General features: G+C 46.9%; 1 protein-coding gene across 4 annotated transcripts in view; it reads right to left on the bottom strand.

Moving 5' to 3' along the window:
- nav3 (neuron navigator 3) overlaps positions 1-12,387 on the bottom strand; it is a 401,736-nt gene that overhangs the window by 379,983 nt on the left and 9,366 nt on the right. Inside the window, exon 3 of one of the 4 annotated variants that reach the window (XM_069904355.1) lies at positions 10,814-10,865. The exons of the other annotated variants lie outside the window; for them this stretch is intronic. The gene's annotated coding sequence lies outside the window, so the exon portion shown is untranslated. The remainder of the gene's footprint in view (positions 1-10,813; positions 10,866-12,387) is intronic. 4 annotated transcript variants of the gene reach the window in all.

Genomic DNA, 12,387 nt, shown 5'->3' with positions numbered 1-12,387 from the left:
GTTCACACCTCGGTTTTAAATGGGTACCCTTCAATGCTGAAGTTGTGCCCCCTTGTCCTAGACTCCCCCACCATGGAGATAAAATAACTTTGCCACATCCACTCTGTCCAAGCCTTTCAACCTTAAAAATGCTTCAACGAGGTCCCCCCTCATCCATCTGAACTCGCATCCACATGAGGCTCCGCTTCAATAAGGCAGCCAATATCATGAAGGGCCCCCATCACCCTGGCCCCACCTTCTTCTCACCACTCCCTTCAGGCAGAAGGTACCAGAAGTCTGAAGACCTGCACTACCAGGTTCAAGAACAGTTTCTTTCCAACAGCCATCAGGCTCTTGAACTTGCCCTTGTTGCACTGATCAGGGACTGTTCCAACCCCACAAAAGGACTATCTGCACTCTTGTAACACTCCTTTATTTTTCTTGTACAATGATAACTGAATAGTTTTATCTATCTTTTGCATTTATTATTTCTTTTCAATTTATTTTAGAGTATACTATTGTCATTTTATTTAAATGAAAGACATGTTCACCTGCTGCAAGTAAGAATTTGGGTGCATTTGTACGTTGTACGATGCGTATGACCATCAACCATCACCAACACACTATTTACCTTGAGGAAGGGCTCAGGCCTGAATCATTTGTTATAGACCTTTACCTCCTATGGAAGCTGCAAAACCTGCTGAGTTCCTCCAGCATTTACTGCATTTTCACTCTATATATACACACTCACCCAGACGGCGGTCTAACGTGGTGTGGAGAACTTGGCAGTACGGCTGTTGGGGAGTTCAGCTTGCTGGCACTCCCCACTCCGGTCCTTGCCGAGACAAGTGCTGAAACTCCGATTGAGACCTCGGCTCTCTCAGAATAATAACTGGCAACGGGTCACAAGAGGAGATACTGGAGCAGGTGGCAAAATTTCTCCTTTCAGAGACATAATAGGGGAAGGAAGAAAGGAGCTATGGGCAGGGGGATTCCAAAGTTCAAGGCAATCATTCTGCTGCTTTTCTTTCAGATGAATGAACACTACGCTTTTATATGTTCCACCGATGCTTAACCTCTTCCGAGTAACTGCAAATACCATGCAAGAGGCTGTTAAACGCCAACCACTGCGGCCTTTTATTGATCAGTTCTACTTTAATAATTAATGAAATTTGTGGCCTGAGAGTTTACGTCTTGTATCCAGGAGTTCCACGGCAATGTTTAAAAGGGAACCTTGTTTAATGCATGCTGTGACGGTCGGAGGACCTCTAATGACTAAGGCTGCAAAGGAAGACGGGTGATAATTGGTGTGGGGCTCAGGTGTGAGAATGGTCCCATCAAGGAACAATTCAATGGTGACCAGTTTCCTTGGAAGCATACAGCACAGCAGTCAACGTCCCGACACATCGCATTGTATCTTTTATGGCCACAGGTCATTCAATTGAGTTTAAAAATCAATCAGGTATTTCTGTGATGCTTCCCATTTGTAATTAGCACTCACACAAATCTCCATCCTCACGCCATCTGGCATAAATACAAGACAGTCACATCAAGTTTATTGTCATCCAAGAATTAGGGGAAGTGTTGAGAAAAATTCTGGGAGTGAACTTCCCTCTAGACTCAGAATTGTTTCTTCTGGGGAATTTGGCAGTTATAAAAGTTAACTTCTCCAGAAGTAAATCTAAGTTTATTAACATTATGTTGTAAAATAGCCAGGAAATGTATTGCAGTAATGTGGAAATCCAATCCCCTACCTCACATTGATCGTTGGAACACAAACATGCAAAGTTGTTTTCCCCTAGAGAAGATTACTTATAGTCTTAGGAATAGATAGTACGCTCATCGAAATTTGGCAACCTCCTTTAGATTACCGACATGCCCAGATTGTATCATTTATTTTGATATTTGTCAATGAGTAAACTCCTCATTAGAAATGTCGCACTTTTAAAATGATGCAAATCTGAGATGTCGAAGCTTGTTCTTGGTGCTTTTCTCTTTTCTTTCTTTTTCTCTCCTGCTGTCTGTCCCCTTTTCTTTCCAATCTGGGGAGGGGGCGCTGGGAGAAGAGGGACTCTCCTTTCCTTTTTATTTGGGCCTTATGAATGTTTTTCTATGATTTTATATTCAATGTATTATTGTCATTTTAGTAATTCGGTCCTATATTCAGAAAAAAGTTTATCGTCATCCAATTGTACAAGCCGACGAAACAGTGTTCTCCAATCCTCGGTGCAAAACACACAACCAGACGCAACACACATACAGACCAACAATACACATGCAGGACAAGTATTCATATAAATAAACAAATAAACATTTTTTTGTGAATTTGAGCGTATCGGATTAAAATTAAAAAAGTAAAAACACAATGTGGGAGAAACCCAACAGGTCAGACAGTGAACTCTCTGTGGCAAAGATAGATACGCATCCAACATTTCGGATTGAACCCTTCATCAAGGTATGAAAGGCTCAAGCCCAAAACGTTGGTTCTGTATCTTTATCTTTGCTGTATAAAGGACACGGCTTGACCTGCTGAGTTCCTCCCGCATTGTGTTTTTACTTCAACCTCAGAGTCTGCAGATGTTCATGTTTTACTCATGAGATACTCGGATGGTTAGCGAGAGCAGTTCCTTTGGCCCATTCAGCATTCTCACCGACAGGACCGCAGCAAGAACTCCCATGTTCTCATTTCCAACAGTACGTGGAGTAATCCATGCTACAAGCCTTCAGATGCAATGTTTTGCACCGCTTCCTCCACTACATTGACTGTCAAGTTCATCTTCCACACCGTCTTCAAGTTCACCTAGTCCATCTCTAGTGACGTTCTCCGCTCTCTCGATCTCTGTCTCCATCTCGGGAGAAAAACTCTCGAGAGACATCTTTTACAAACCCACCAACTCCACAGTTACCTTGACGGTCTACCCTGTCCCTGTAAGGATTCAATCAGTTCCTCAGTCTCTGCCCATCCACTCCTGGGATAAGGACTTGCATTCTAGATTACCTAGGATTCTTTAGTAAAGATGGCTTCCCATCTAATGCGATTAACTCAACCCTTACCCACATCTCCTCTATTATCTGCACACCTGCCCTGGCTCCTTCTCCACTCACCTACCACCCCACCAGCCTATTATCTACCAACTCGATGCAATTTCTACAATGTGATCCCACGCACCTTCCCCTCCCTGCTTTCCTCAGCTACTGCTCCCTCCAGGATGCCCTCATCCACTCATCTCTTCCTACCCATTGCCCCCTTGGGACCCACCCCTGTGGCCATAAGAAATGCTACACTGACACACACCTCCTCCCTCACCACCGATTGGGCCCCAAACAGTCCTTTGAATTGAAGGGGTAATTTACTGCATCCGAAATGGCCTCCTTTAAATTGGAGAGAAGAGTTGCTGACTGGGAGATCACAAGCCCTTCAATAAAGCAGGGTTCAAGTTCAAGCATGTTTGTCACATGTATCAAAATGCAATGAAAGAGGTTGTTTTGTAGCAGTTAGACAGAAATCTACAATGCAGTATAGGCCCTTCACCCCCACAGTGCTGTGCTGACCCAATAACCTGCTCTACCAGATTACTAGAATTTCCACTTGCATCACCCTCCATTTTTCTCGGTTTCACGTGCCAACCTAATGGTCTCTGAAAAGATCCTGTTACTTCCACCACCCATCACACAAATAGCAGTTTGTGTAGCGGTTAGCGCAACAATGTTACAGCCCCTACAATCAGTATCGGGGTTCGAATCCAGCGCTGTCTGTAAGGAGTTTGTATGTTCTCCCTGTATCAGCATGGGTTTCCTCCGAGTGCTCCAGTTTCCTCCCACCCTCCAAATGTATGGGGGTTGAGGTGAATTGGGTGTATTTGGGCAGCATGGGCTTGTGGGCCGGAAGGACCTGTTACCGGGCTGCATGTTAAAAAAATTTAAATTTAAAGTAAGACGCGTGGTAAAAGGGTTGCAGAGAAGGATCTGTTAGCATGGAGCAAAGATGGCATTGCTTATTTGAGACATCACCTCTTGTAGTTGACCTCAATGGAGTAAAGACTGATGCTGAGTGTGCCGGGTGGTGTGGATCCTACATCCTGTTCTCCAACAGCAGCGTTCCCATAGATGTTTTCAATGGTGAGGAGGGTTTTGCCTGTGATGTCCTGGGCCGCTTCCACGACCTTTCGGAGGGCTTTACACTCAGGGGTATTGGTGTCCCCATCAGCACACAATCCACCACACGTCTGTAGAAATTTGCCAGCAAATCTGATGTCACGGCAAAGATTGAGAATGGCTGATCTACCACATAGTGCTGTGAGAGTGCATACATCAACCAGAGAGAGCGGAGCAAAGATTAATGTCTTGTTCCCAATCTGACACCATTCACAGGGCAGCATTCCCCAGCACTGTACTGGAGCATCAGTTTTGATCATTTAGAGACCTCTTGGTCCATCTTGTCCATACTGATCAAGTTGTCTACCCAAGCTAGTCCCATTTACCTGTTACAGTCACAGAGTGGGGGGAATGGGGGGGGTTCGTCCTTTATCCGATCTCCCTCTAAACCCTACTGATCCCTGTCGAAATGTCTTTTAAACATTACTGTTGTCCCCACCTCAACCACTTCTGGCAGCTTGTTCCATGTTTCCATTACCCTCCGTCTGATAAGGGTTTTAAAGCTTTTTGCTCTCATCTTAATTCTCTGCCTTCTAGTTTTCGATTCTCCCAGGCCAGTTTCTGAGCTGTAAACCTCTATGACAATGTTCCTTGTGTGATCTGACCAATGTTCTGTCCAACTGAAACATGGCATCCGAACTCTTGTACTCAACCTGTCCTGGTCCACCCATCTCAACAGTATGACCGAATGCACCAGTGACTTTGCTTTCCTGGCATGTCCTGAGGTCTTTTACCAACTTTTGCTGGTGATTCATGGAAAATATTAAGTTATCAGGATGCATTACGGCATGGTTCAGGAACTGCTCTGCCCAACACCGCAAGAAACCGTAGAGGGCTATGAACACAGCTCAGGCCATCACACTCACCCCTCCTGTCAGTCGATTCTGTCTATACCTCCCACCATCTCGAGAAAGCTGCCGACATATTAAAGGACCACCCCCCTCCCCACCCCGGTTTCTTCTTTTCTTTCACTTTATCTTCCTCTCTCCATTCTGTGACCGTAACACCCCACCCTGCGCTCTGTGACTGTAACACCCCACCCTGCGCTCTGTGACTGTAACACCCCCCACCCTGCGCTCTGTGACTGTAACACCCCCCACCCTGCGCTCTGTGACTGTAACACCCCCCACCCTGCGCTCTGTGACTGTAACACCCCACCCTGCGCTCTGTGACTGTAACACCCCCCACCCTGCGCTCTGTGACTGTAACACCCCACCCTGCGCTCTGTGACTGTAACACCCCACCCTGCTCTCTGTGACTGTAACACCCCACCCTGAGCTCTGTGACTGTAACACCCCACCCTGAGCTCTGTGACTGTAACACCCCACCCTGTGCTCTGTGACTGTAATACCCCACCCTGTGCTCTGTGGCTGTAACACCCCACCCTCTGTGACTGTAACACCCCCCACCCTGCGCTCTGTGACTGTAACACCCCACCCTGCTCTCTGTGACTGTAACACCCCACCCTGCTCTCTGTGACTGTAACACCCCACCCTGCTCTCTGTGACTGTAACACCCCACCCTGCGCTCTGTGACTGTAACACCCCACCTTTCATTTTTGTTTTATTACTGCACTTCCTGCTGCATTTAAGTATGGATCGAATTACCTGGAAATCATACAAAACAAAGCTTTTCATCAGTTCTTGTTACAGGTGACAATAAACAATTCAATGTCACTGCTGGAGTAAGATTTGATCACCCAAATCCACCCAGAGCAGGGTGGGTTGGGGTTGGTGGGTTCGGAAACAGGGGCGGGGGTTACAGGGAATTAGTTTTCATATCATGTATGTATTTTGTGTTTTTTTAATTCATTAATTGTATGTTTCAACATATTCAATTTTACCAACATATGTAATTTTAACAATTGTATGTTTTAACATGATTCAATGAATAAAATTTTCAAAAAAAACCCAATAGTATGGGGTGCATTTCATTGTTATGCACACTGTTTAATGAAAGGGCCACCACAAGCACACAGGGAACACATCCGAGAAACTGCTGCCTCCATTCTAATAAAATGACCTTGGAGGTCAGGCATTGGAAGGACAAACTGAAAGAGTGATGTGCCAAGTCAGTGAGATTTTTCTGGAATGTTCCACTTGGGAAGAATATTATTCCAGATGCAATTCAGCATGAGAAACCACTAATCACTTGAGATAAAGTCTTAATATATTCAACGCAAGGTCTCAGAAGTGCTGAGATCTTAACATTTACATTTCGTTTACAGAAACACATTGAAAGTATTCTTACACTGAAGGAAAGCACTGTTGGCTGATGTGTCACTATGGTTTCATTTATATATTTTCACCATCAACATTCTGAGGGTCCACACTGAACAGACACATGGCTACTAGGGCCGGTATCCTCTGGAGACCGCCTCACTTCCACACAACCCAAGGCCTTTCCACAGATAAGGCACAGGTCAGGGCAGGGATAGAAGACTCTTCACTCACCTCATCAGTTCAACTCCAACAACCTCTCAAAATGTTCAGGCTTATACTCACATGTATTAAGGTGCAGTGATTTTACAAGCAGTCCACCTGTCTGAAGAGGGGCCACTCAATCATTGAGGACCCTTCCACTCTGCACACAGCATCTTCCAGCTGCTCCCGTCGGGGAAGAGATCCAGGAGGATCAGAGCCAGCACCACCAGGCTGAGGAACAGCTTCTTCCCCACGGGCAGTGAGATTGCTGAACAACTAAAGGAACTGCTCACACTAACCATCTGAGACTTTTTCATATACATGAAACAATATTCATTGATTTATTTGTATGGATGAATCCTTGTCCTGTATATGTATTGTCTGCTTGTATGTGTGTATGTCAGTTGAACTTGTGTAATCAGATGATAATAAACCTGACTTCCCATACAGCAAGATGATGTACATAAGTATAGCATTGCTTTGGAGAAAAGGGAATATAATTTTACTATTTTGAGGTTCATTCAGGAGTCTGATCACAGCAGGAAAGAAACTGTCTTTGAATCTTGTGGTGCGTAATCTCACTCTCATGAATCTTCTTCCTGTTGGGAGGGGGTGGGTCTTTTAATGTGTTGGCTGCTTTTCCAAGGCAGCGGGACTTATAGATGGAATCAACAGAAGGGAGGAGTGGGGGTGACGGAGGGGAGGAGTATGTGTGGCGGAGGGGAGGGGGGGTGATACAGAGGGGAGGGGGGTGGGACGGAGGGGAGGGGGGGTGGGACGGGGGGAGGGGGTGAGACGGAGGGGAGGGGGTGAGACGGAGGGGAGGGGGTGAGACGGAGGGGAGGGGGTGAGACGGAGGGGAGGGGGTGAGACGGAGGGGAGGGGGTGAGACGGAGGGGAGGGGGTGAGACGGAGGGGGGGTGACAGAGGGAGGCAGGAGCGGTGAGAGTCCATGTTCTGTCCCAGGCTGCAGATCTGTGTCCTCAATGCAGGCAAGATAATCCACACAAGGACATAACCTCCTGTCTTCAAAACAGTGGGTTTACAGAGTGTGACAAATGACAAATGCTGGATTTACCATCTTGATTTTTTTTAGCGCCTGCTGATTCATGCCTTCTCTCCCTCTCAATGACACTGATTCACCTCGCTGTCAATGTCCTGGAGACTTGTTGCCTCTACTTTTCCTGGCACACAGCACCATCCAGCTCAGAATGTTACTATGGCCACTGGACCAACGTAGTTATAAATCACACTCAGCCAGTGGCCCAACACTGACAGCTTGTTAATGTAGCTGTGGGTTACATCAATGCTTCTCTGCATAATGCAGCTCGTTCCAGCTGCATCAGATCAGAATCGATGCATCTGAATGAACTATGGATCAGGAAAGGCAGAGCAGAGGGGAGTCGGATGGGAGAAGATAAAGGGTCAGGGAACAGAGGGTATGGAGAACAGACTGTGAGTGAGAAAGTGTGAGTGTGAAAGCCCAAATGTGTGTGCATGAGTGGGCACGAGTGCATGTTTGTGTGTGTGTGTGTGAGATAGAGCGAAAAAGATCACGTGAGCAAGAGAGAGAGAGAGAATGGGTGTGCAAGAGAAGGAGAGAGTATGCAAGTGAGAGAAAGGCATCCTGAGATCGTGAATGAGATAGTGGGCAGAGAGAAGAAAAGGAGATAGAAAGGAGAGTGTGAGGAAAAAATGGGTGAGTAAGAATCTAAAAGAGACAGAGATGAACAAAGAGACAATCAGAGAAAGGGAATGAGAGAGTGAGAGAGAAAATTGAGAGACAGAGAGAGCCAAAGCAGGTAAATCAGAGGGGAGAATAAGAGAGGGGGAGAGAGACAGGATCCAACATACAGAAAGAAAGAGATAGATGCAGAAAAAGAAACAGAAGAAGACAGGGATGACAGACAGAGAGAAAATGACAGACCTGGCAGAAATAGATGGGGTGGTTGACACGGAGACAAATAAAAGGAGAGAAACAAAAATCAGAAAGCAGAGAAACACCATGGGCTGCAGGCACTGTGACTGTAGTAAACGCACAGAAATGTTGGAGGAACTCGGCCTGTCTATTCAGCGTCTATAAGAGATGAAGATTTGTTGCCGTCAGGCCTAAGCCCTTCTTCAAGGAAAAAAAAAATCAGAAAAGGTAGAAAGTCTCAGAATTCAAACAACGGGGGAGGAATCCAGATCAACAAAAGGTGTTCATTGGATGTGATAATGGACTGGGTAGAATTGATCATGTCTGTGCAAAATGGGACAGGGAAAGGAGAGATGACAGGGAAGACAGCGGTGGGGGTCGGGGGGACGTTTAACAAAAGCTAGAGAAACCGATATTAATGCTATCCAGTTAGGGGGTCCCCAGTCGGAAGATGAGGTGCTGTTCCTCCACTTTATGGGTGGTCTCAGTCTGGCAGTATGAGACCAAGGATAGACATATTGGCAAGGGTGTGGGATGAAGAATTGAAATGGTCACTGGGAGATCCACGCTATGGCGGTAGACAGAGCCGAGGTGCTCCACAAAACAATCTCCCAGTCCGCGTCCAGTCTCTCCGACGTAGAGACCAGCACAGAGGGAGCACTGGATCCAGCAGACGGCTCCTGCAGATTCATAAGTGAAATGTTGCTTCCCTTGGAAGGACTGTTTGGGGCCCAGAATGATGCTGAGGGTGGACATAAGTGCAGTATCTCCTGCTGTCACAGGAGTAGGTCCCAAATGTGTCGAGCAGTGGGATCACATAGTAGATGGCGGAAATGGCGGAGGAGGATGTGTTGGATGTGGAGGCTGGTGGGGTGGTTGGTGTGTGGACAAGAAGAATCGTGTTTTGTTGCGTGTGGTGCCCGAGGGGGCCAGGGCAGATATGCAGGTAATGGAGGATATACAGGTGAGGGCTGAGTTAATGGTGGTAGGGGGAAAGCCATGTTATTTAAAGAAGGAGGACATCTCTGATGATGTGACATGCAAGTCCCCACCCTGGGTACAGATGGAGACAGAGGAATTGACAGAATGGAATGGAATCCTTACAGGGGACAGGGTGGGAAGAGGTGCAGTTGAGGTAGCTGTGGGAGTTGGTTGGTTTATAGAAGATGTTTGCTGATAGTTGGAAAAATCAGAAAGCACCCAACTCCAAGTTGAGTCTCTGCCATGTTCCGAAGATCATTTGCTGCTTGATTACCAACCAGCCAGGGTTTCTCTGGGGTGGTCTTGTTCTCATGGCTGAATCACAATGACCCTGCCTCCTTGCTTTGACCCCTGTCCACACCTGCACCCATTGGCCCACGAGGGAATAGTCACTCGTGCTGACCTTTGCCCTGCTGAGCCCCACCAGCACCTCTTTCTCCAGAGACACTCGAGGGCCTTTGACAAGCTGGCAAAACTGGGAGTGGGACTTCGCCAGCTGTGAAAGCTGTCATCGATGTTAACAGTTTTCAAATGTTTATTACATTGAGCCATCTGTAAAGTATTAACAATCAAGGAAATAAAATAACTAAAGTGCCTTCAATACCAATAAAACAAAATCTGTGGTCCCCACTTGAATCAATGAGGTCAGATCCCAAACCTGTCCCACCTAGTTAAGGATTCAGGAACTAAGGACAACGCCTTGTCTGGGCACTCTCCAACCGGATGGCATTAACATCAACCCATCCAGTTTCCTTTAGCACCTCGCCCCCACCCCCATCTTTCCCTAAAGTCGCTTTCAGGTGCTCGGACGCAGACAATGTACCGACAGACACGGCTGGGGGAGTGCAGCTGGGACGTTCAGATGGCCGCGGAGAAGTCGCCTTTCTGTCACCTGAACGTGCTGGCCGAAGGAGAGCCGCGTCCGAGGGAACGCCGGCTCCTGTGGACTGTAGCCGTAGTCCCTCTCCTGCTTTCAGGTGCAACGGGGGAATTCTCTGAGCTGGAGAATATACCTACAGGAGGAGGGTTAGGTAAATGCTCCTCCTGGCCTGGTTCTCCACTTTCAGGTGGCCACCTGACAGCTGCATTGGAGTACAATAGGTGGCTTTACAGTCGGGTATTCTGGCCACCTGAAAACGGCTATGTCTGCTTTCCTCTCTCTCCTTTCAGAGCCAAAAACAAATCCCCTCCCCCGATCAATTCTCACCTTTCCTCTCTCCTCTCCTATCCTCTCACCATGTCCAATTAACACCATTGGTCTCCACTCCACACCCTGTCCATTCTTTCATTTCCCCCAGCCTTTTGAACACAGACATGTCTTTTCTTTTACTCATGCCGAGAAGCGACAGTCACCTACCTTCACCTCCCATGGACGCTGTGAGATCGGCTGAGTTCCTCCAGCATTTCCACTGCAATCACAGCATTTGCAGACTTTAGTCTTTCACTCCCAAGAAGCAATGGCCCAGCTGACAGACAGACATGATGTAAACGGTGACCAGAACACGGCTAGGGGGTCAAATGACCTCCAGCTCTGAGCACCAAGTACAGTGTAGAGGCCAAGGAAACCCAACGATGTGTAACATCCTTCTTATCCCAACCTCTGACTCACCAACACAGAAGATTGACTAATTAGCAGTTAGTGAATTAAAAATAAATGAATCAGTGTATAATTCTTAAATTAAAACAGAGGGTCCAATTATACAGCAGATCCAATTGGTGGTTAACAACTGTTATTATGGCAGCTTAAAGCTGTAAATTTTAGAGCCCCTCAAACTGTTTCACTGCAATTTCTTGACATCAATAATAGCTTGGCATTTCAAATTATTTTCGGACAGAGACTGTGAGGATCTGATGTGTGCTGGACAAACACAAAAACGGCAGACGCCGGGATCTTGAGTAAACAACGAGAAGCTGGAGAGACCCAGCGGGTCAGTCAGCGCTCGTGGGAAGAACTGCTCTACTCCTATGACTGTGTGGGTCGGCACAATTCCATTTTTAAATTTAGACGTACAGCATGGTTACTGGTCCTTCCTAATGTTATTTTTATTTAAGTTTATACATACAACACAATAACAGGCCCTTCCAGCCCATGAGCCTGTGTCACCCAATTATACCCTGTTAACCTACAAATCCCATTCATTTCTTGAAGTGTGGGAGGAAACCTGAGCCCCAGGAGAAAACCTACACAGACACAGGGAGAACGTACAAACTCCTTTCAGACAGCGCCAGATTTGAACCCAGGTTGCTGGCGCTGTAACAATGTTGCACTAACCGCTACGGTAACCACGCAGCCCCACATTAAAATCCCATCTACATATTTGATGATGACACCGCGGTCATCGGTGGTCATCGGCAGAATCACAGACGGTAGTGAGGAACTGTACAGGAAGGAGGTAGATCAGCTGGTTGAATGGTGTCGTCACAACCACCTTGGGCACAACGTTAGCAAAACTAAGGAACTGATTGTGGACTTCAGGAAAGGGAAACAAGGAGAACCCAAAACAGTCCACATTGAGGGGTTAGCAGCGGAGAGGGTTAAGAACTTCAAATTCCCGGGTGTCAACATCTCTGAAGATCTGTCCTGGGGCCTCCACATTGATGCAATCGCAAAGAAGGCTCGTCAGCCGTTCTAATTCATGAGGAGTTTGAGGAGATTTGGTATGTCACCAAAGTCTCTTGCAAATTTCTACAAGTGTACTATGGCTGGTTCCATCACTGCCTGGTGTGGAGGTGCCAATGCACAGGACAGGAAAAGGCTACAGAGGATTGTGAACTTGGCCAGTGCCATCATGGGCACCAGCCTTCATTCCATTAAGGACACCTTCAGGAGGCGATGTCTTATGAAAGCAGTCTCTATCGTCAAGGACCCTCACCACCCAGGCCATGCCCTCTTCACTCTGCTACCATCAGGAAGGAGGTCCAGGAGCCTAA

The sequence above is a fragment of the Narcine bancroftii genome, chromosome 11 (genome assembly GCF_036971445.1).
Source record: "Narcine bancroftii isolate sNarBan1 chromosome 11, sNarBan1.hap1, whole genome shotgun sequence".
NCBI classification, from domain to species: domain Eukaryota; kingdom Metazoa; phylum Chordata; class Chondrichthyes; order Torpediniformes; family Narcinidae; genus Narcine; species Narcine bancroftii.
Note: the sequence above shows the minus strand (reverse complement) of the source record. Positions and strands in the feature narration are given on the sequence as shown.